Here is a 23,832-nt window from a genome sequence, read left to right on the forward strand (position 1 = left end):
AGCAAAACCAAGCATCTGAAAAACTTTAATTTTTCTCCAAAAGCCTTAGCCCATTTCGCTGTGGCGGAGCTTTTTCATCACTTTAATCCAACTTTTCTCCGTGTCTTGGGCAATAACTCAAAATTAGGGCTGGCGGGCAGGGGGGAGCCTGAAATCGGGCAAGCCTGGGGCTTAGCTCCGGCGAAACCCGCGGGTGCGGATAGGGTCCAGCCGTTTCCCCCGGGTGGGGTCCAGAGGGCGGGCAGGGACCTAGCAGGACCGGCGCTCCGGTCCCCGCCGCCGCAGCAGCTCTTGCTCCGCAGCCTGGAGCTCCCGAGCCTCCGGCGGCGGGAACGCGCGCGGGGAGGGGGGCGCACTTTAAGCCGGAGCTTTGGCTTCCGCAGCAGCTATTTTTAGCAGCGCGGCGCCCCCCTTCTTTCCGGGCCTCCAGGGTGGTAGCCTCCGGCTGGTGGCCCGCTCCCCGGCTCCTTTCCGCCTCCCCCGCCGCGGCTGGCTTTTGGTAGCGTCCACGCGGGCAGGTCCGGAAACTGAGCATGTCTGGGAGCGCTCGGCGGCCGCGGCGGCGGCGGCGGGGGCAGAGCTGGGCTGCGGCAGGCTGAGCCCATTCCGCGCGTGGCCGCAGGAGCGCAGCGCCGGCGCCGCGCCGCCCAGCCCCGCCGAGAGGGGCGCACTCGCCGCCGCGGGTCCCGCCGCCGCTCACCGCAGCCCCCTCCTGGCGACCCGCAAGTAAGTTTGTGAGGCGGTCGGGCGGTGGGGCCAGGGCTTGGCGCCCGAGGGAGCCCAGGCTGGCAGGCAGGAGGTGCGCCTGGCGCTCAGAGAGCTGGCTGGCCGCTGCCCGCTGTGCCTGGCGCCTCGGCGAGCCTTTTGGCCAATTTGAAAGCGGGTGGCCACTGGGATGCTCGAGCTGGGGGGACCGGCAAAGCTGGAGGGCAGCGCTGACTCTGGCGGAGGCTGGGGAGAGGGAAAGACCGCGCAGCCAGGGAGAGGACCCGGCAGGCCGGGAGCAGGCTGGTGCGGGATGGGGAGGCTGGATTTGGGATGCGGGCTCCTGGAATAGCCTCAGAGGGAAAGAAGGGTGTCTTGGGAGGTAGGGTGGGAGCGTCTTGAGAACGCAGTGTGAGGGGCATAGTAGAGGGTGAGTGTCTCCTGGCTGGAGCGGCAGGAGGGAAGATGGATGGAAAGTGGTGCGCGTGGAAAGCGGATTTGAACGAGAGCAAAGGACAGTGGGCTCCGGAGAACAAGTGGACTCGGATAATTTGGGGAATTAAGTACCAGGTCAGGGCGATATAATGATGGAGAGAGGCAAATGGAAAATCGCTGAGGGATTTGGTTGAAGGGCAGGAGGGGAGCGGTGCAGACATCGAGCGGAGGAACAGGGCTGCTGGTAGGGCCGAAAGGCTCAGGAAAGGGTCGGAGGCTACGTGCAGTTCCCTGAATAGTGACTTAGTAGCGGCTCTGTGGGGTTCACTTGCACCCCTGGCTCTTCCTCCATCTCCTACCTGGCTTGGTCGCCGGACGGCCCGCTCTAGGCGAGCTTGTAGGAGATTTGGACAGATCAGGCAGCCAGGAAGGTTGTCGTTTACAGGGGAGCGGCCAGGGCTTCCCTTAAGTGGTTCCCGGCACCCTCTGGGTGCAGTGTAGGGTCTACGTGTGTATTGCAGGAGGGCGGAGGGGAGTGGTGTCTGTTCTACGCCCCGGAGGTGCGGTGTTTTTGAGGCCGGGAAGTCAGGCAGAAGTCTGCAGCGTGCAACTCGCGGCGGGCGTGTGAGTGTGCGTGTGTGCGCGCCTGTGTGCGTGCTGCCGGCCCGGAGTCTCGTGCGTTGCTGCAGTCTGTCTCCATGACGAAGAGATCCAGGGCTCCACAGGCGGCACGGGGAGGGGATTAAGGGAAACGTGCCGTCCTACGTCTGGAGACTTCTACCTTCTTTCCCCAGGGTCACATTCTTTGCTCATCCAGTGATGCTCCTCTCTAACCTCTCCCTCGTCCTCGTGCACCCCAAACCTGACGCCGGTCTCGTCCTCTGATTCAGTACCCGGAGGAAGCGGCCGTCCCTCCTCTGCGGGAGGGAATCCTAGGAGTCCCGGCCGTTAGTGGGGCTCCCGACTCATGGGTCCTTCCACGGGGCGTCACTCCGGGGGTCCGCAGTTCGTTCTGCTGCCTCTGCAGGTGACGCGGTGATGTTGCCCCGCCGACTCCGGAATCGCGATGGCTCCCAATGGCCAGCGGGGCCGAGAAGCCAGGCAGAGTGACCAGCACTTATGGGCTCTCGGGAGAGGGGTCTCTTCCGAGTTCCCCACATATGCACACATATAACTTAAAAAAGGAAAAGACCAGATTAGTAGAATAAACAAGCATCTAGTGCAAAAAGCTTTACGCAAAAACGCCTCTTTGAATAGCAAAGATTTCACCCACCAACCCCAAGAAGGGAAGACGCTTCTCCAGCGTGCAGGATCGGGAACTGGAGGGATGAGGGCGGGAGTTGTCACCATGTCCGCGGCTTCCCAGACTCAGTCTGGCTTGCTATGTTCTGTAGTCAGTGCCATATTTTATGCAAGACTTTACCAGATATGGGAAATGAGGATGAAGGTGACTCTGGAAACCTGTGCCATCTGTAGAGAGACTCAAAGAAGGGGGAGCGAGAACTGTACCTACTGTCTGCTGATAGCTCTTGGCTCTTTGAGTGTGTATGCGACCATCAGAAATAGTTCCGGGCATCCAAATGGCCGGGCAGGGCGGGGGGCACTCAGATGAAGGGAAGTGAGAACTCTAAATGATGGGGACCATGGTATGGGTTGTCCTGCACCTTGATCACTGACCTGTAGAGGGACACAGCAGAAAGGACAGCAAGTTTCTAATGGCAAGTGCCTGTCCTCTTGTTTCATGTGACAGTGGTTGGCCCAGTTTCTGGTACAGTAACTACTGAAATGTACCCTTTGAGATACGTCCGTGATTGTGGACATCTATAAGATGGACACTTAAAATAAAAAGACTTATGCTATCATTTTCTGCTTTTATTACTATGGTGGTTTTCATTGATTATTATTAGAACATGTGGTGAGGGTAAAATGCATTATTTTAGCCATTAATTCTGTTAATCCCCAGAGTGCTGTTCCACTGAAACATAATCCTGTATATTGTTTGGGGGTCAAGGAGGAAGGAGTGTTGGGCTAGCTGATTAGGGAGTCAAATAAAGGCAGAGTTTAGGCATTGAGGATCTTATGGGCATGTGGTGGTGAAGGCTTCATTTATAGAATGCTAAATTTAATGTGAAATGAGAAAACCCTTCGCTCTCCACCCCTCACCTCCTGTTTGAAATACAAACTATTAAACGCTTGGGCTCGTTTCTAGTCCTCAGAAGCCTAATTTGAAGATAATTTTCCTAGAAGATTGTTCCCTAAAAGTACGTAGGCTTTAGGAAATAGTCCATGGAATTTTTGTTGCCCTACGATAAAGGCATTACAAAAATATATGGTAAAATGGCTTGATGAGACAGAATAATAAGTGTTAGAAATGTTAGTCCCAGTGAAAGAAGAAAAATCACTTTCTCGTACCTCAGAGGTGAATCTTATTGATAGACTTAGAACAGTGGTTCTCAATAGGGGCGATATTGCACTGCATAGTCCCCACAACAAAGAATTATCTGACTCCAAATGTCAATAGCGCTGAAGTGGGGAAACCTTGACTTAGAACAAGATGTGATTAGAATTGAAAGCAACTCCTATTAGGATGCTTTCAAATATTCCTATTAGAAGTTTATGTTGAAAATCAAGAATAGTTAATATTGAGACTTTCTTTACAAAATGTCCCCATGTTCAAAAACACTTGTTTTAAGGAAATTAAAGAGGTTTCCTTTTAGCAGAACTTCTTTTCAGCCTTCAAAAAAAAAAAATCCTAAAATGTATTGGAAATGTGTAAAGAGACAGGTTATATAGTGTGCGTATGAACTGCATAAACATTTTGGATGAAAGGAAATGAAAACTGTTCTGCTACAGTATTTTTCATTGAACTTCTTTGGTAATTGCTTTTAAAAATACGTAGTTTTAATTTTTTAAATTAACATTCATTTAATTAAAATTACAACTAGTAAGTTCTTGTAGTGAGAGATTGAACAGAATCAGAGAAAAGTGTTAGATGAATATTTATTAGAAGCCTCATGAAATATTGCAAAATGAAACCTTAGTATTTGTAGACATCTACACAGAAAGGTAAGCATCCCGTATAATTTTCATGTATTTAGTTTCAATTTTAAATCAACAGTGTGACATGTATTGAGAAGCAAACCTTTCTAGTCTGTAGAACAATACCCTGCCTGGAGAGGAGGAACAATAGCTTACATCATAAATGTAATGAGATCAGGGAACTTTTCTGATATCACCTGTATGCAGAACTCAGAACACTTATAGGTAAAAGCTTTGGCATTGTCACCCTAAGCCTAGAGAAACTAAAGAGATTTGGTCAGTGTTTCTGCCCTCTCTCCCTGTGCCCCTGCCCCCAGCCCGCCCCTTTCGTCTGTTGGTTGGTTGGTTGGTTGGTTGGTTGAGAATTCATTCTGCAGGGATCATCATTAGGGTTGCTTACTTCCCTTCTGTTCTAATAACCAATCCCTCCACCCCTTGGCCATTATCATCCCTCAGTCCCTCAGGAATTTGTGCAGCAGAAGACACTTCATACTCCTGCTCAGTCTCTGGGGCACGCAGGAACCCCTCCTTTCCTCCTCTGTGTACAAACACGAACAGCTCTTTCCTGCTTCCAAGTGGAACAGAGATTTGTGTTTCTCTTGGAAAAAGGCAGTGGGGAGAGCTCACAAACGCAACCTCGATTTCTCTGCTTGCATCTTTGCATTGCTTTGTTCAGTTGCATGTTCTTGCTGTTAGAAAGGCTTCGTCTTTCCCAAGGGAATAATGAAACACCTGAGGAAAACGGAACTTCAGTGTGAACAACACTGATGTTCATAGAGTACACCTATCACTGGACCGTGTGAAAGCTCAAGAATATGATTTGAACCAATGATAATCATATTTTTGTAAATTCAGCAGTAGCAGGTTGTGCTCTAGGCATTGGGACTCTTGTATTTGCACTGCTGGGCTGCCTTGTACATTGCGACCTATTTGCAAAACCAAGTTTATTTAGAGTAATGTACGTCTGTTTTATATACATCTCTAAAAGTCTATCTGTAAAAGGAAGCACAAGATGGGTATTCATTTTCCTTAAATTTGGAGAAGCTATAGAGATATAGCCTGTTTCTTGAAAATGCTTCCAAACACAATTGGTGAAATGCAGAAGGCAGAAGAAACCATTAAGGGGGAAGCAGTTACATGGATTTCTGTATAGACTAGACAAGGAGGGAGTGAGTGATTTGGGGTGAAAGGGGTCAGTTCTTGTCTCCCTTTTCCTTTCTTTAGGAAATGGTTATTGATTTTGTTTGACATCTGAACAAGGAGAGATGATTTCCTTCCCCGCAGATACTGTTGAATGGATGTGTGCCCTTTTACACTTCTGATAGCCATGGTGGAAGAAGGCAGGGGGCTGGTTGGTACTGATGGTTAGAATGAAGCAGAATTTCAAATCACTTCTGTCAGCAATGTATGCAACCAAGGCTTTGAACATATACTTTCAAAGATTGAGCAAACAATGTCAATATTTTGAAGAGACTAATATAAGGATTACAGAGCTGAGCATTTTTGCTCTTTTGGGCACTAGGTAATACCTGTGCTTTAAACCGTCGGAGTGTATTTTTTGGGGGAAAAATTTAAATAATATGACAGCTCCTCTTATCTCTAAAGAAACTTGCTGGTCAGTGTGGCCTGTCGATTATTGTCCCAATTGGAAAAATGGTAATGTGAGGAATGGGGATTTTATCAAACCCTCTGTGTTGCCCTTGCTGAATTCAAAACAAGAGCAACAAAAGCAGCATTTTGAAATTTATGCTATAGCACAGGCAACGAGAGTTTCTGTTTTTTAATTTCCTTTTAGCTTACTATTGTTAAGGATGAGCAATAGTGATGCATGCAAAAGGTAACCTTGCCTGTGGAAGGTTTTACTTCTGTTTATAAATGCTTATTCATCTTAAGAAACAAATAGGCAGAAGATTTCCTGAGGCTTTCAGCTTTTATTATAAACAGTGTGTCTCTTCTATCTCTGGAATATTCATTATGCGGTGTCATTTGGGATTGAATACTGGCCTGCTAAATTGGCTGATACAATCCCTTCTAATTTTGTGATTTAAAGTCATCTCTGTCCTAAAGAAGGTGAAAGAGATATGCTATTTGTCATTGGAGCACAGTGGCCTGCTTTACACAAGGACATGCATGTTACTTTACATTGATCTGGGACCACACTGAGCAAAGCGTAGATCTCAGTCTTCTGGATTATGAAGCTTGATTTTAACAATTTTGATTTAAACCGATGTTGTGACCACGCTTGAGAATCGATTGATGTATTTGGAAAAGACTGACCGATGAGCCGGAAGAACACTAACCGCCCATTACAAGGAAAAAGGTACCGCAGTTTAGGGAGGATCAAGAGCTTGCAGTCAAATCTGGCACTCCTACTTAGTAGTTTTGTGACTTTAGATGAGATTTTTAACTTCATGGAGCTCCAATTTCCTCATTTTTGAAATGGGTATACTTTTGTTTTCTGTAGAGTTCATGATAGGATTAGAAGGAATATTTTCAAAGCAGAGGTGCCTATTAAATAATGGTGGCGATGGTGCTTATATGTCCTTCTAGTGCTGGAATTTAAATGGCTGCTGTCCAGAGAGGGGGAGTAGAGGGGGTTGGAGTCAGAAGGGTCATTGGTGAGCAAAATGAGATGGAAAAGGACAAAGGGGAGGATCATGGGTTAGAAAGGGATTTTAGGAGGTGTAGTAGTCTGATGTCCTCTTTTGATTGATGGGTTCTTGGGGATCCAGGATTATGAAGTGATTTGCCCAAGGTCACCAGTCACTCTGCATTATTTCAACTGAGTCTACAGTTTTCAAAGTCTCCATCCAAACGTTCTCCACCTTAAGAGCACACTTATTTTCTCGGTTAAATCCGTTTCTTCTATTTATTTAAAAATGCTCATTCAGCTCAAGAACCTCTCTTTTCAGTTGTTATATTCCAGGTCTTCTATAGGCAAAAAGTCATCAGTGGGTCTCTAATTTGAATTTGTATATCAGGTGTTCACCTACGTGATCAAAATGATCAAACACATGTTTATTTTTTCCTAAATAGGGTGAGCGTAAGTAGAGTTCTAGGTAAAGAATATCTAAAAACAAAAAGTACCACTGTAGATAATGTGCTTCAACTAGGTTATATCTGTTAATGATCAAAAAGTTTAAGATTGGCCCTTGTTGATAGTTCTGTTGCTAAGTTAATACTTTTTGTTTTATATCAGTTCAGTGCTGTTGTCATTCTGGATTCTTGAAGCGTTTCAGGTTCACTAAAAATATAAAAACCTACTATGTGTTAGAAGTACTTTGCGAGTTGTAGAGTATATTATGTGTGTTGTCTTATTTATAATTTATGGTGAAGATATATAATCAATTGCAATAATGAAAGACTTAAAATTGGAAGCCAGGACAGATGGAAACTTTCAAAGAACATTCTCTTTAGAATCAGACACACTTGAGTTCAAATATCCACTTTTTAGTCACTGGCTGTGAAAACTTGGGCAAATCGTTTGAATTTCCAGTGTCTCCTGTCTTTTGAGAATCACACCCACCAGGTTGTGGATATGATTCTTGAGATGATTAAATGAGATAAGCAGGTAAAGATCTTAGCATGATGCCTGGCACCTGTCTTTGTCTTTGCACACTCCTAATTCTGCCACACTTCAGCTACGCCCTTGAAAGTGATCATTTATACTTGAATCAGTTCAGATTCTTTGACTGTGAAGAATCAGAAAACCTGATTTCAAGTGACTTAAGGGGAAAAGAAAAAAAGAGAGAGACTCTGTGACTGTGTAACTAAGTAGAGGAGGCTGGCTCCAGGTAGGACCTGATTCAGGGCTCAAACCATGTGACCATTTCCTTGTTTTCCCGTTGCAGTTTCTTATCTTCTCTTCCTAAATGTTGGCTCCAGTCTTGACAGGTTCTCCCCTAGTGCCTCTAAGATGGCCGTGTGAAGCTTGCAGGGCTTCATACTCCCAGGGTCAAATCTAGTAAAGAAGAGAGTCTTTCCATAGCTTTTGCAGAGAAAAGAGGAAGCTGCTCTTTCCAGAAATCCCAGGAAGCATCCTCCTCACGCCTTACTGGCTCTCATCCGATAAAGAGCCTATTCTTCCACCAATCACAGTGGCCAGAAGGGCGGTCTATACTGGTTGGGAGGTGTCTTTCCTCTAGAAAGGTAGAGGATTGTTTTTGGGAGAACAGGGATTTTGTGTTAGGCAGATAAACAATAAGGGCCACCACGGCACTTGCTTTATTGTCTAGCCCCAAAGAAAAAAGTTAGAGTCATGGTTTTATTTCATCTGAGTCATAGTTAAAGTCTAGAGAATTCTTCCCTTTCCATTACCGAATGTATCTTTTTAGTGATTGATCAGAATCTTCATGATTAAATGAAACCAGTGCACATTAGCTCTCTCCCTTCAGTATGCATCATTAGACTGGATGGTAGCCACTAGGATCCATGTTTTGTCACAAATAAATGTTTGTTAAGGGAAAAAATTAATACATTCTTTTACATTAGATACTTGGTCATAGGAAATGTCAGGAGTAGCTGTTACTATGTAAGTTATTGTGATCTAACGTCCAATGATTTATCCCATAGGTGACCTTGCTGGCCTCTGGCCCTACATCCACAGACCAAATTGTAATGGGCATTTAAGCTCCTAAAATTTATGCAACAAACAATTCCTAGCATCTACAAACTGCTACACATGGGCAGCTAACAAAATATTCCAGAAAGTTTAATTTGTTAAATCTTTATATTTATTTAAAAATTCTACAATCCTGGTTGGGGCTGTTGTCGCAGAAGTCTCTTAAATGCAGTGGTTTTCTAAGATTAAAATGTAGTTTTACATTGTAAATTAATATCCTAATGGACCAAGGATGCTTTCTCTCATCTATTTTTAACTCTTTATATAGATTGCAGTGACAGAATGTCACAGGCACATATCACACATTTAGCAGAAGAATGTTAACAGCCAAGATAAGTGGTTTTAAGTAAAAAATATTTTCCTCTGTTTTCATTTATCAAAATGGTTTAATAACATAACTAAATGTAAGTGCCTTCTTTTAAAATGTTTCAAAATGGGAAAATAAAGTCACATATCCCTACATTCTTAAAGCTAGCTTTCAGGCTGCTGTAAAATGTCATCTACTTGTGATGAGTGTGCTGAGTATGGCACTGTAACAATTGGATTTTCCCATAGTTAGTTGCCAACATGAGGGAAAATGTAGTCTAGCACAGTGAAGTTAAAAAGTGAAAAATTACAGAAATCTGCTGGGCGTCCATTACCTGTTAGATCTATTTACATCTTAAATTCTTCAGAGGGCCAAGGAAGTTAAAAGGTGCTTTCTTACACCACTAAAGAATCATTGAAATGAGATTTTAACTCTTTACCAGCATGTTTTTAAATATGAAATGAGGGATCATATTGGTGAGTGTACAGCAGAGAAAGAGTAATATATAGTTTTTAATTATCTGAACTATAAGATGAACAACCAAGAGGGAAAAAGAACCATTCTGGTGCTATGGAAATATTCTGCAACTTTTGGAAAAATCTAGAAAGATGTCATTTTAACATAGCCTTGTAGAAACAGCTGCTGATTATATGTTAAGAGCTTTGTGTTTCAGTGCCAGGCACACATCATGTTTAGTATTAAATATTATGGGGAAGTTTTTCTTTGGGTATCGCAGTTAATAATTTTTGCTGTCCAGAATCAGAATGAGAATAAGAAGGTTGTTAGTAGTCCAGCTGGAAGCTATTCATTCATTCTTTTTTAAGTTTTCCATCATCTCGTTCTTCTTGGACTGAAGCACATAGACTTTCAAAAAATGATAATAAATCTATTATATATAGCCATACGTAGAAATACTTTGAGCTAATTTTTTATTTTGTAGGAGGGAATGGAGTGATACTGAAATTTCATTGGAACCTACTAATAGTGGTAAGTCAAAATAAGATAAACAATAAATCAGGACAAAATTCAAAGCTTCAGTTTCGTAATTTATCAGAGTTCCTTCACTGAATTAAGTAGAACCTGATTCTGGCTCATTGAAGCAGAAAGGAAGTCCTTGAGTGGTTATGGAGGAGTTCATGGGCTTGAAGGAAATGCTGAAGAACAAGACCTTGGAAAGGATAACTCACTCCTGGGATCAATCAACTCTAGTTGTTTTCCACCACTGTGTCACTGTGCTCAAGACTCAGAATTCCAAGAGAGAGAAAAGAGAGAGAGAGAGAGTGAATTCAGGGGAAGAGAAGGGCATCTTGACTGATAGTCCCACCAACATGGAGTTTAATGGGCCCAAGGAGTTGCCCCGCAGCATAATCTTAATCTGCTGCTACCAGAAGAAGGGAAATAGGTGATGCTGGGCTGGCACACTCAACAATGTCCACTACATAGATTCAGGGTGGAGAAACATGCTTCAGTGATGATGAATTACTGGAAAGAAAAAAGGAAAATAAACAGAAAACAAAACCAGCCCCTGAGTGTATTATCTAAACTGTGTCTATGTGGAAGACAAAGATACTGTATTAGTTTCCTAAGACTGCCATAACAAATTACCACAAACTCAGTGGCTTGAAACAACAGAAATTTGTTCTCTCCCAGTTCTGGAGGCCAGAAGTCAGAAATCAAGGTGTTGGCAAGGCCATTCTTTCTTTGAAGACTCTACATGGATAATCTGCTCCGTGCCTTTTTCTTAGCTTCTGGTGCTACCAGTAATCCTCAGTGTTCCTTGGTTTGTAGATATGTATCATTCCAGTCTTTGCCTCCATTGTCATATGGCATTCATTCTCCTCTGTGTCTCTAGCTCTGTGTCTGTTCTTTTCTAATAAGAACACCAGTCATATTGGATTATATATTACCTCCTCTTAACGTAAGCAATTACAAATATAATGACCCAATTTCCAAATAAAGTCACATTCTGAGATTCTGGGAAGGACGTGAAATTTGAGGGGACACTGTCCAATCTAGTACAAGTGTGGTGTGGCTAAAACAAACAATAATGCAAATGGCTAGGTCTTAAGAGTGGGAGGGGGTATATCGTATTGTTCTCTGTGTTATAGAACTATATCTGAAGCATCATGCCTGGTTTTAGGCACCCACTTTCAGATGATCCACCGGAGAACTAGTGGAAAAACAATTTTCTCTTTAAGAACAGTTTTTTTGAACTATGGAGCATAAACTTGGCAAAGAGGAGTTTAAGATAAATGTAATATGAGTTTCCAAATGTCAAAAGGAAGAAAGATGTAGTCTTTATTTCTCATTTGGAGAGAACTGGGACCTGTGGCTGAAAGTTTCAGGGAAGCCAATTTTTTCTCCCTATAAGCAAGAACATTATTGTCTGAGTTGGTTCGGGAGAGGAATGAGCTACCTTGAGCGTTAGTGAAGGCCCTATCTCTGAAAGCACTCAGCAGAAGCTAGAAGATCATGGATGATGTAGAAGAGATTTCTGAACATGGAGGGAGCTTAGATTAAAGAACTGCCCAAGGTTCTATGTTTAAGATTCTCTTCTTCTAGGAATACATAGGACACTAGTGACCCCAAAAACGTTTATCAAGCATCCAGCACTGTATTATATGCTGGTGGAAGTAGAAGTAAGTATGGCAGACCTAGTCTCTGGCTATAACATAGATTACTATTTCAGAGGTGTACTACAATAGTGATAAAGAACAATCCAGGATCCCGCACAGTATCGTGCACAGTGCACAAGATCCATAACTATTTGTCAAATAAATTTGTTGTTTCATCGGAGTCTCCTTTACAAATATATGTTCAAGTTGATTACCTGGAGTACTTTCCTGATCCTTATCAGCCCTGCCGTATTCATTCATAGTGTTTCTTTATAGCCTTCTGGTTATCTAGGATTACCTTGCTCATATATCATCTCTCTGTTTCATTTTTATCATCTTGAAAATAGAGTTGGAAGTGGGGAATAATTTTTCTTCTTAATCTTTTTCCTCCTCTAGGTCCCTTTACTAGGAGAGGTAGTCCTGAACCTCTGAGGTTAATATAGTAATATGAAGACTGGAGGGGACTTTGGCCAAAGCAATGTGTCTCAAAGTGAGGGACACTACAACTGGTTTTATGCAAGATGACTTTGGGTGGTATATGGATATGTATTGAATTTAATTGAAAGGATTTCGAATCTGTTCTCTTTCAATGTTTCTTATTAAGGCAAGGAGAATGTTTCAATTTGGTACTGATTTTTAATACCTCTCTAATACACGTATACCTCCCTTTTTAATAAAAAGTAGGCTTCAGATGGAAATCTTCCAGAAGCCCAATAAAACTGTTTTGTTTTCATTGCATTCATTTTTTATTTTGTCTTCTATTCATGTTAAGTGGTAGTTTCCATATAAAGTAATGACACAAAGCTTTCTTTAAAAATTCATGTGGTTAAATTTTAAAAAGTGATATAATATTAGAAAAATCAAGATGGCAGTGTATATATAATTGGGACTTGGCAATTTCAGTGTCAAAGTTCTCCTGATGGTTCATTTGTCTGGACTTTCTCCCTTGCTGTTTCTGGCACTCTTTTGCACTATAGACACCTAGAAGCAGCTGTTCTGTGTAAGAGTCCTCCCTTCCCCTGTTGGCTGGGAATATGTCTCTTGGCCCAGAGAAAGGGAAAATCGTACACATAAATATGCCTTCGCATTGCTTGCAGTGCCTAGACACTGTATATTTCTGGACTATCCTTTAAAAGCAACTCAAAATTGCTTTCCTGGCTTTTAAAGCAGATTCTTAGATTGACAGAATGAATGTCAAATTAATCTGTGTAGCTCTTTCTCCACCGTTTTTGTTTTTTGTTCTCCTCCGTCCCCCCACCCCCGTTTGTGATAGGGTATAGATTTCAAAGAGGCAAGGAGATTTTTTTTTTACAGTTTTTTTTTTTTTTGCATTTTTTCCATCTCAGGGAATCAATCAATACTGAAGGAGCTTTAAAATTTTTCAACAAATCTTATACATGTTTAAAAACTCATATTTTTCGGCAGCACATCGAATATAGACTACCAGTTTCCTGCTCCCTTGCTTGCCATCTCCAATTCCAATTCACAGGAAGCAACCACTTTTAACTCTTTTAGCTGTTTTTTTTTCCCTTTGTGTATTTGCATCCATATTCCTAAATACATACTTAGAGTTCTAGATCTTGATATTTTCTTTTATCTGTTTACTTCCTAGGTTAGAAGATATGGAAGATGAAGATTGATATTTCTTTTATTAACCCCTCTCCATGTTATCCCTCCTCAGTATTCCCACTATTCCCAACATTATTTTATTATTTTTTGATAAAATAAAATTCAGAAGTTTGGTTTCCATTTAAGATGTAGAAAGCCACAGGGAATCACTCCCACTGTCACAATGAGGAAAAGCTGGATAATATACAAAGTCATAACTTATCTTGAGCCTATCAAGAGCTGAGGTCAGAGGATAAGCAAGTGAACTGAAATCCAAAGAAAGACAAGCCCCTCCAAGGAGAGATGGGATGTGAACCCTTTACCCTTTGGTGGGGCATAGGAGGAAGGAATAGTTTCCGTGAAAGTGGATAACAAGAGTACACCCATGTTCATAGCAGTATTATTCACAAAAGCCAAAGGATAGAAGCAACTTACAGGTCTATCGAAGGATGAATGGATAAACAAAATGTGGCATATATGTACAATAGAATATCGTTCAGCCTTAAAACAGGAGGAAATCTGACACATGCTACAACATGGATGAACCTTGAAGACATTGTGTTAAGTGAAATAAGCCAGTCATAAAAAGACAAATCCTGTATGATTCCGCTTATGTGACCTTGAATAGTCAAATTTGTAGAGACAGAAAGTAGAATGGCCGTAGTCAGGGGCTAGGAGGAGGGAAAAATGGGGAGCTATTGGTTAATAGATACAGAGTTTGAGCTTTGCAAGATGAAAAGCATTCTGGAGATGGATGGTGGTGATGGTTGCATGACAATGTGAATGGACCTAATATTGTTGAACTATACACTTAAAAATGGTTAAGATGATAAAGATGATAAATTTTATGTGTATTTTACCATAACTAAAAATAATAATAAAAAGATTTTAAAAAGCGAGTAAGAAGAAAGCATTTAAAAATTCTTAAGAGTCAAGTGAGGGCTAGCAGAATAGTTGAGAATAACTGGGAGCACAGATACAAGGGGAATCTCACAAGTTCTTTCTCATGGGCCCCTGCTCAGTGCTTACCAGAAAGCTTGGGGACAGGGAAGTTAACCAGAGAGAGACCTCTTTGGTTCCATAGCTGTGCAGATAGTGAGAGGCTGCCCTTGGAAAGAGGCATAAAATCCCACCTTCAGCCCCAGCCCACCTTCAGCATTCCTTCACATGCAAAAGCCTTAAGCCACTGGAAGAGGAAAAGAAGCCCCACTGGGCCCAGGATCCTGCACCAGTACAAAGCAGACGTCTGCTACAGATCCAGAGCATATTCTGGTTCATAGGGCCTAAGAGTGAGGATAGACCCAGAGAATTCAAATAAAAGGGAATAAAAGGAAAGTTGCTGACCTCACCACTGTGACGATGGTCACCGAGGGTAACCATCGGGTGGAGGGCCCTGAATGTTTAATGAAAAATGTGGCGCTTTAGAAAATACAAAGGTTCAAAAGTAGATCAAGACAATTATGTAGAAAGTAGGAGTAGCTTAGAGGGGCTGATTGTAAGGATAGGAGAAACCCAGAAGCCATAATTGGCTCAGCAAGAATCCTACATACGATCTGAGGTTTTTTTTCACTATGATATGTAAAATACTATTGATTTATAAACTATTCTATTTTTAAAACTCAAAGCCCTCTATAAATACATCCACAGTTTTCCCCCTACCCTAAACCTATGTGAGATTGATCATAGATTCCTCAAGGTTAAAGAATCTTTAGAATTCATCTAGTATCCTTTTAAAACAGGAGTTTTTAACCTGTGGTTCACAGGCTTGGATAGAATTCTATTAGTACATGAACTTGGATAGAGAAAATGACATCTTTATTGTTACTAACCTCTAATTGGAACTTAGCATTGTCCTTCATTATAGGAGTAGGTCACAAACTACAGTAGCATCAGCAGTACCTGTGACTTTGCCACCAGTGGAAATCATGGATGCTGTATCACATTACAGTTTTTACAAATATTTAAAAAAATCGTTTATGCTGATCCTAACTTTGAAAGTATGATTATTACTAGATCTGCTGTTAGATCTTTTTATTTCAAGTATTAGAAAAGAAAAATATATACCATGTCACAAATTCATTCTTTTAAAATTCGATAACTGTGTTTCATTGTATTTCCTTTGTAATCCCATGTATCTCATTCTTAGAAGAGGTCATAGGCTCTAACAGACTCTAGCAGGGATTCATAGCATCAAAAAGGTTGAGAACCTAGAGTCTTTCTTGGACTCTCAGTGTTAAGTTCCATTCAGTGCAAATGGCTTGGTCCAGAAAGCCTGAGCTGTTGAGAGTGTTCTAATGTCTGCGCATGGGCTTGATCTGCCAGGTGCCAGCTGTGCCATTCTGGAGGAAGCATTGGTTCTAGCAGGTTCCATGCCAATTGGTAAGTACAATGGGCATGTATTTGAGAATTTTTACATTCTCTGTGGCCTAAGAGACCTCTTCTATTGTGGGGCCAATGCAGCCTTAGAAGTTAGGACCCTGTGGGATGCATTTTAACCTTGCCTGTTAGGGGGCCTAGGAATTAGAGCACCATCCCACGTTCATGGCTCTGGGCCTCTGGGACCCTTGGCAGGGAGACAGTCAGCTCTGACAGAGGTCAGTCTGGTGGGTTCTGCTGTGTGTTTGTGAATTCCTGGAGGACTGATGCCAAACTTCAGAGCCACAGATCAGGGCTATTGCTCTAGTTTTGATTCAACTCCCTGACAGGCTGGATATGATTTAAGTGAACACATCTCTCTTGCCAAGATTTCCATATTCTTACTTTATCTCTTAAACATTATTCTCAGTGCTGTCACGTGAGAGCGGACCATTTGGGTGACTTAAATGCTAGTAGTGGTAGTGGTCAAATGGGCATCCACCTGGACCCTTGAGGAACGGGAGGATCATTTCCCTGTGGGTTGTATTTTATAATTAGATACATATCCATGTAAAATTTTTAAATATCTCAGGATAGCTTATTTCATTTTTGAGAATCCTGATGGGAAATTTTGCCTCTTTTGAAATAAAAATCTGCTTTTGTTTAACTTCTATCATTTACCTAGGTCTGGTCTGTAAAACCTCACAATTATCTGGGAGTTTCCTGAAGCTACTAAAATGCTCTACTGTGACCTTCCTAATGTGTTCAAGGAATGCAGACCATAGTGAAATCTGCCAAACCAAAATATATTTTGGCAGAAATATACTTTACTGGGACACATTAATCTTAGGCTGCATCGAACTTTTTCTAACAAATGTTTGGGATCTGAGTATATGTCAGGCACTCAGCTGACACTGGCAATATAATAAGGGAAAAGCAGACATGGTTCCTGCCCTCGTGGGTCATAGGAGTAAGGGTGTTAGTTATAGTACCAGGAAGATGCTCTGAAGACCAAGCAATTGGGGTAGAAGGCCGTACAGAAGAGGGACCTGACCCCAAGAAAGGAGGGGCTCCCTAGCTTGAGGGCTGCATGAGGCTGGAATTAGGGGCAGGAATACAGGGGTATGCCACACAGAGGAAACAGCTTGGCATGTATGAGGAAACGAAAGATGATCAGTGTACCTGGGATAAAGGTAAGGGTAGGACCAAATGGAGGTGGAAAGATAAGCCAGCATCAAACAATACAGGATCTTCTTCACCAGGCTGAGGATTTTAGTCTTTCAAGCGTGGGTGACATGATCGACTATCCTTTATTGACACAGAGGTAATGATATTTCTTTTCCACGAGAACAGAAAACATTAAACAAAAGCAGAATGCCTTGCTTAAAAAAAAAGGTCTGCTATTTAAACATAGTAGACATGCCACATGTACCATAATACATATACATTATTACAAATTTTCCTTCACCTCTGTGTAGCAAGCTTTTGGTATCAATGCCAAGATTAAGTTACATGTTTCTTTGATGTTCTGAGATGAGAGAATTCTAAACCACTTGCCTTTGTCATTTTCTTTTGAAGACTTCTTTGTAAAGTTTCCGTTATAAAAGCTGCTAACATTATCTCAATCTTTTAAAAACAGAGCTATTAAAATCACTTAGATACCTGCTTGCTATTTTAGTTGCCATTGTTTACCTGTTTACTGGGACCTCATTGTAAAAGGCTGGAGGTATCATTACTATAATTGAATTGAACTGACTTGCAAGAAAACCCTTCTTAGGGATGGGAATCTCTGGTACATTTAAATTTATAAAAAATTTTGAATTTTTCTTTTGATTAGCAAATATCGGCCGTGGTGGTATTGAACACTGATGTGTATATGGCCCTCTTAGCCACTACTCTGAATTAAAAATTCTTGAAATCTTTAGATCATTTGAGTAAGAAAGTAAAATATAGTTTCATTTCATGTATATACTTTCTGAAATGGCAACATTTTGTCCTCAAATTAATGGAGGAGCTCTGCCTCAGTTTTAATGTTAGCTACCAATGGGGATGAATTAGTAACCAATTCATTGTATTATTCTCGTGGATAGTCAGACTTTGTTTTTGGATACTCCAAGGCATTGGACATGAACAAGAGGAACATTCTTCCCTTTAAAGCTGTCAGTCCAGGGTCTGTGTGTCCCCATGTGTGGAATTTCTGAAGCATTTCATGTGAAGCTAAGGCAGCTTGTGCTGAAACGGCTAGCATCCACCTCTACTTAAGTGGCTTGTTGTTAGCACCCAGGTTCTTATACCTAGTACACTGGAGATATGAGAGGCTGCTTATTGATTCTACATTGTGAAGGACTTTGAAAGGTCCTTGAGACAAGGATTTTCAGAGCAGGTGACTAAAGCAGTTAGAGAGAATTATTTTTCTGTGTGTTTGGTGTCTTTACGCATAATGTCAACAAGAGCCTCAGAGCCTAACCATAGCATCAGAGGGCTTTGTTCTCTATTTTAGGTTCTTTTTTTGAGAATGTGCTTCCGTGAAAATATGTCTGTCCGTGCAGTGTTCCTTCATGGAATGCCCCCATCCTCAGAATCAACTTTCTCAGTCCTCTAGTTGATGTGGGGCTGACCTGCTTCCTTTTCTCCTGGTCCCCTAGGGCTGAGCATGTGACCCAGCGAACTGAAGTACCCCTGCCTCCAGGCACGGTGGTTTGTTCAACGATAGGTGTATGATCTCAGCCAGCAAGATGATTGACAGTACTCCCTGGGAATTTGGACAGAACACGAAAAAGATGCTCTTCTCATGCAGGTTACAAAGCTGTTAGGATTTGTATCTAGACCTGCTGTTGGCCATGTTTGTTATCAAATGGAGAAAGCCTGCCTGAAAATGGAGCTAGGCCAAGGAAAACTGAAACAAGAGATGAAAAGGCACATGTCAGCCTATTGATCCCATCACACCAAAGTCAGTGAGAGACCTGAATATTTCAGTTGTGTGAGCTCATCATTTTTCACTTCTATTTAAGCTAATTTAAGTTAGGTTTTCGTTACTTTCTACTGAAAGAATTAATACCTAAATGCTGCCCATAAACTGTCCCTACACTGAGGTGGCAGCAGGAGGGGAGAAGCCTGAAGCTGTCGTCTGGTCTAGGTGTGAAAGATGTGAAACTCTCTGTTGCCCTGAGCCAGAGTTTGTAAGAGAGACCAAAGAATGTGCTAACTTTTCCCTCCTGTTGCCATTTCCTTGAAGTAGCACTGGGTCTTTTAAACTACATTCTGAGGAAGTAGAATCCTAGTTTTTCTCGTATACAGAAATGAGAGACTTAGGGTTGCTGTGCATTGCAGAAACAAACATAAACCGTAGCTGGCTGGTTCCTAGTTACAGCCTTGCCATTTGAAAACCATGGATACATTTATTTGTTATGCATTTGTTTTTAGCAGAAAGCATTCTAGGGTCTATTGTTCGACAAATAAGATATTACAACCCCAGTAATGGTCTCTAACATGAATAACAAGATTAGAGGGACAAGCAGTAAAAATAATAAAAGACAAATTATCCTCTATTTCTAGTAACTCAGCAATGAAAGACATTTATGTTCTCATTTGGACGTTAAATAGCTAGAAAATATGAGTCAGTCATTTTGGATGCAGAATTCTGCCACAGCTTCATTCCATTTGGTATCCTAGGTATCAGCTTTTTACAGACATTTCCTTTTAAAGACGGGGGAGAAAAGATACGCAATATGGTAATAAAAATGAGTATTTCAAGTGTCCTGTGAGCCTAAAGTGGAAAGCACAAAAACAGAGGATCTCTAATGACATTTCTCATACAAGTTTATGCTAGTGACTTATTTTTTCTTGATTTCTTTATGAAGAGATACATGAAATGTCTATAAATTAGGATTGCTCATGGCTAAAAGGAGGCTAAGGGAATCAGAGGCATTATTAAGGCTTGCTTTATTTTACATTGATGCTTGTCTCACGGATAGTAATTTCTGCTAAGAAGGGTTATCAGGTAAGCCCTTGAGCTAAAAATAGAACCTGGTTCCTAAGCCATAAGAAGCTCTGCATGTTGTAATGCAGTGACCAGAAAACATTGTCTTCCAAGGTACAGCCTGCATGGTCTTCAAGTTTGTTATGAAACGTCTTGGTTAGCTCACTTGCGTTTAGAGGGAAAATACAATAAACACCAATTTTCCACTACATATTGTTTATAGAATGTACTGAGGTGTTTATTATCCCTTGTGCTCATGTAATAGGAAAAATAGGTTTCTCCCTCCCAGGTGATATAGTGGGGAAAAACATCACATTTCCAAAAGAAAAATGCTGCACAAGAGGAAGTAGCATGAGGATGATGAACCTCTGTTGTGCTGCGTGCGTTTAATGAGCTGATGTCTTAATAAACTATCACCTTGGTAACCGCCCCCCCCCCCAAAAGAAACTGTTCTCACCTTTGTATCCGTAGGAGATTGTTTAGTAAACAAAGATGAACATTCACGTTTAAATTTGAGGTTTGCTATCAGTTATTGTTTCTACAAGCATATATAGCTAAAAGAACAGAGCCCCTCTGCACTGTTCCAGCCAGATGGGATGCTTCTAGTCTCACACAGTAAGTGGCTGGAATCCACACTTTTGTGCAGTGCATTTGGATCTCAGTCTGCATGTTCTGCTACCAAAAGGAGTGAGGTGGGAAGCACATCCTGTTGCTATGACCGTGCCCGTGCAGCATATAGAGGCTGCTGGCCGGGACCTCCAGCTGCAGCCTGGGGACACGTGAGCCATGCAAAGAGATGGGGCTCCTGGGCAGTGAGAATTTACTTGTGGCAGACAAAGCGTATTGAAAGATGTGAGAGCCTCCTTAAGTTTTGTGAAATTAAGAAAAGAGAGCTACGTCTGCAGAAGTCCAAGTGGTGACTCTGAATTTGTGAACCTTGCACTTGGTACTGATGCGGGGTCGGTGAGCCGAGGAGTCGAAAGAAAGATTTCTTTAGACTCTTAAGATCTGGCAGTAGTGCTCTTTTATTTAGAGAATAGTATAGAATAGCATGGGGACAGGACCCATGGGCAGTCAGAGCTTCTGCTGCCGCCGCTTCTGCTGCCCTGCTGGCATGGGGACAGAGCCCATGGGCAGGCAGAGCTGCTGCTGCTGCCCCCGCTGGCATGGGGACAGGACCCATGGGCAGGCAGAGCTGGTGCGTGGGGACAGGACCCATGGGCGGTCAGAGCTCCTGCTGCTGCCGCTTCTGCTGCCCCCGCTGGCATGGGGACAGAGCCCATGGGCAGGCAGAGCTGCTGCTGCTGCCCCCACTGGCATGGGGACAGGACCCATGGGCAGGCAGAGCTGGTGCGTGGGGACAGGACCCACGGGCAGTCAGAGCTTCTGCTCCTGCCCGGAGTTGAGGGTTAGGGCTAAATTTAAGGCATAGGTATGTGAGTTATCTCTTTACAAGACAAAGAATATGTAAAAAAGTTAAAATGGTAGATAAGAATCAAACCGGATTGAGTAAATGGCAGAAGTCACCGCTTAAATTTTATCCTCGGCTAAAGACAAAGGAGGATTTGTGGGGGGGAGGGTCAGTTACATGAGGTTGCCAGACAGTAACCAACTTAAGTTCTTGCCTCTGGCATTGACCAAGAGCTTCTAGAGATAAGACCATCCCCCCTTCTTCCTGGCACAGAGAGGGAGGCATCTTCACAGATTGAGGTTTCCCTTAGAAATGTAAATGTTTCCCAACAAAGGGGCAAACAAATTCCACTCCTTGGAGCCTGAATCTCATCTGTAGTTTTAAAACTAACCAGCCTAAAAATCCTCATCATAAGCCATTTTAAAATTAAGCAGCCTAAAAATCCTCATCAGTACGATTGCTGACAGAAAGCCTGAGCATTCTCTGCTGTTTGCAGGACAGACCCTGATGCAAGGAAGGGACTGTTCCAGTGCAGAACAGCATTAGTCACAGAGGAGAAATATCTGGTTGACAAAAGTACAGGGAAAGTCCAGACATTTTCTATAGCCTGGCATGAATGAGCATCTGATTGGAGTTGCTATAGGAACCCCCCCACCCAAATATATATTTTGGCATAATATACTTCAGCTAATGGTGTAATAAACTGTAGTTTTCATTCCATATTAATTTCAGGGATTCCCAACTCATGTATTTATTCATTATTTCATTCAATACGTAAATTGATTGCTCACTTTTTGCCAAACATTGAGAAAACAAGTGGTGAATGAACCCAAAGAAATCCCTACTTTCACAGACTTTACCTTCTAGTTTGTGGAGACAATCAACAATTAAGCATATCTGCAGATAAAGGCTTTGAAGAAAAGATGCTCTGATAATGTGGATAATGTGATAGAACATGACAAACTTGGGCACTGAGGAACAGTAATAGTGTGTGAACAAAAAAGAGAAAGGATCTGAGGATTGGCTCCAGAGTAGAGGAACATTGAAAGGACAGGAAAGTAAGGACAGGGCAAGGAGCCCGAGGAACAACAGTCAGTGAGGTGGCAGGAGAACCGAGGAAGTGGTCTTTAGAGAATGTGTAAGCCATTTGTTCAGCCCAAGAGAGACCTGATCCAGTTGATGATTTTGGAATTTTCACTCTGGCTGCCAAGGGGCAGGACTATTGCAGAACAGAGACAGAAGCAGAGAAACCATTTAGTGGGCTGTTGCAATAATCGACGTGAGATAAAGGATTGTTTTGACTATGAGTGTAGTGGTGGAGGTGGCCAAAGAAGCTGCACTTGGGGTATGCACAAAATATGATAGAAGGTAGCACATAAAAATGGTAGCATGCATAGAACTGACTGTGTTTCCATATTGGGTGTGAGGGAAAGAGAGCTGTCCTATTTGGGTGATCTTCATTTAGATTAGTGCTACTCAAAGTACTGGTCTGCAGATTTTGCTGCTGATCCGTGACAGCATAAGGAGCTTGTGCCAAAATGTAAATGAGCTGACTTTCTTTATCATAGCAAGATTTTCTCAATGAAGGAAGCAGTGCATTGACTTATATTCTACTGCAAGCTCCTTATTTTTCTGTAGACCAGAGATTTTAGACCAGACTCATCTGTGGCCCTCACTTTGAGGAACATTGCTTTAGATGAAGTTGGTAGTGAAAGCCTTCTTACCAAGTTCTCGCGTTTGTACAGGTAGGGCATATTCTTGAAGAATTGTTGACTTTGTAGTTGCATAGCTGTGCTGTGGTTGCCAAAGTTAATGGAACTGCACATAGATAAGTTATAAAATATTTTGTGGGGCAATACCTTCCTAAAGTTTTGATTTCCATTATTTATTTTGACCTGAACTGGTAATAGATGCTGTGTTTCCACTGGTTTGCCTTGAAAAAATTATTCTTCATTTACCAGGGGAGACCAAGCACACCCTAAAGCTGTGATGATGGCTCCACTCAGCATCATCACCACTAATATTTAGAGGCACTTATCAGGTTGATTTCACTGTATTATCAATACAGTAATCTGTGTGGCTGATGACTGCATCACTCATTCCTTTACTATCAACATAAAGTGACTTGAGGCCCATGATTGGGACTATGTTAGACAAATGGGCCCTAAGATTCTATTTTATTTTATTTTGTCTTGGATTACACAGTTTCTTAGGGGAGGGGTATACCACTTATTAAATATCTGCTGTTTGCTGGGTACTATTCAACTTTGCATGTAGGTTCGTATTTTTACCAATCTTATGAGTCAGTGTAAATATTCATTGAGGGTGTTTTCTCACAGATGCGCAAATCTTTTCCTGAGAACACCTTGGGAAAGGAGTAGGGAGAAGTCTACAAGATAAAGGAAATAAAGAAAAACTGGTGAGAGTACTTAATGAATACAGAGCAGATGCTTAACATGGAGAACAGATTTTTGATGGAAATCTATTGCCCTGGAAGCTACATAACATTTATCACTGTGGGAGGCTGTGATCCAGCAATGGACCAAGTATAAACCTTGCAAAGGAATATTGCAAAAAAATATTTGGTATATATGTAACAAAATCTTTTCTTATTTGCTCCTCTGCCTTCTCTGTCAGATTTGCTGCGGCTCATTGATGCATGTCCAGTAGGAATTAGGGGAAAATAAGTTCTTACGGTTGGAATCAGTCACGATAAGTTCAGTCTTTGTTTCTATAATACCTATTTTTTATGGAGTA

At 42.1% G+C, this 23,832-nt stretch overlaps 1 protein-coding gene across 5 annotated transcripts in view; it reads left to right on the forward strand.

Annotated features, from left to right (window-relative positions):
• Positions 1 to 254: 254 nt before the first annotated feature.
• OXR1 (oxidation resistance 1) overlaps positions 255 to 23,832 on the forward strand; it is a 458,416-nt gene continuing 434,838 nt past the window's right edge. For 2 of the 5 annotated variants that reach the window (XM_070630803.1, XM_070630808.1), the window contains exon 1: positions 562 to 726. The gene's annotated coding sequence lies outside the window, so the exon portion shown is untranslated. Of the gene's footprint in view, positions 727 to 1,130; positions 1,276 to 23,832 lie in introns of those variants that run through there. The other 3 variants (XM_070630802.1, XM_070630806.1, XM_070630807.1) reach the window with 3 other exon arrangements.

This window comes from Equus przewalskii, chromosome 8 (genome assembly GCF_037783145.1).
Source record: "Equus przewalskii isolate Varuska chromosome 8, EquPr2, whole genome shotgun sequence".
NCBI lineage: Eukaryota > Metazoa > Chordata > Mammalia > Perissodactyla > Equidae > Equus > Equus przewalskii.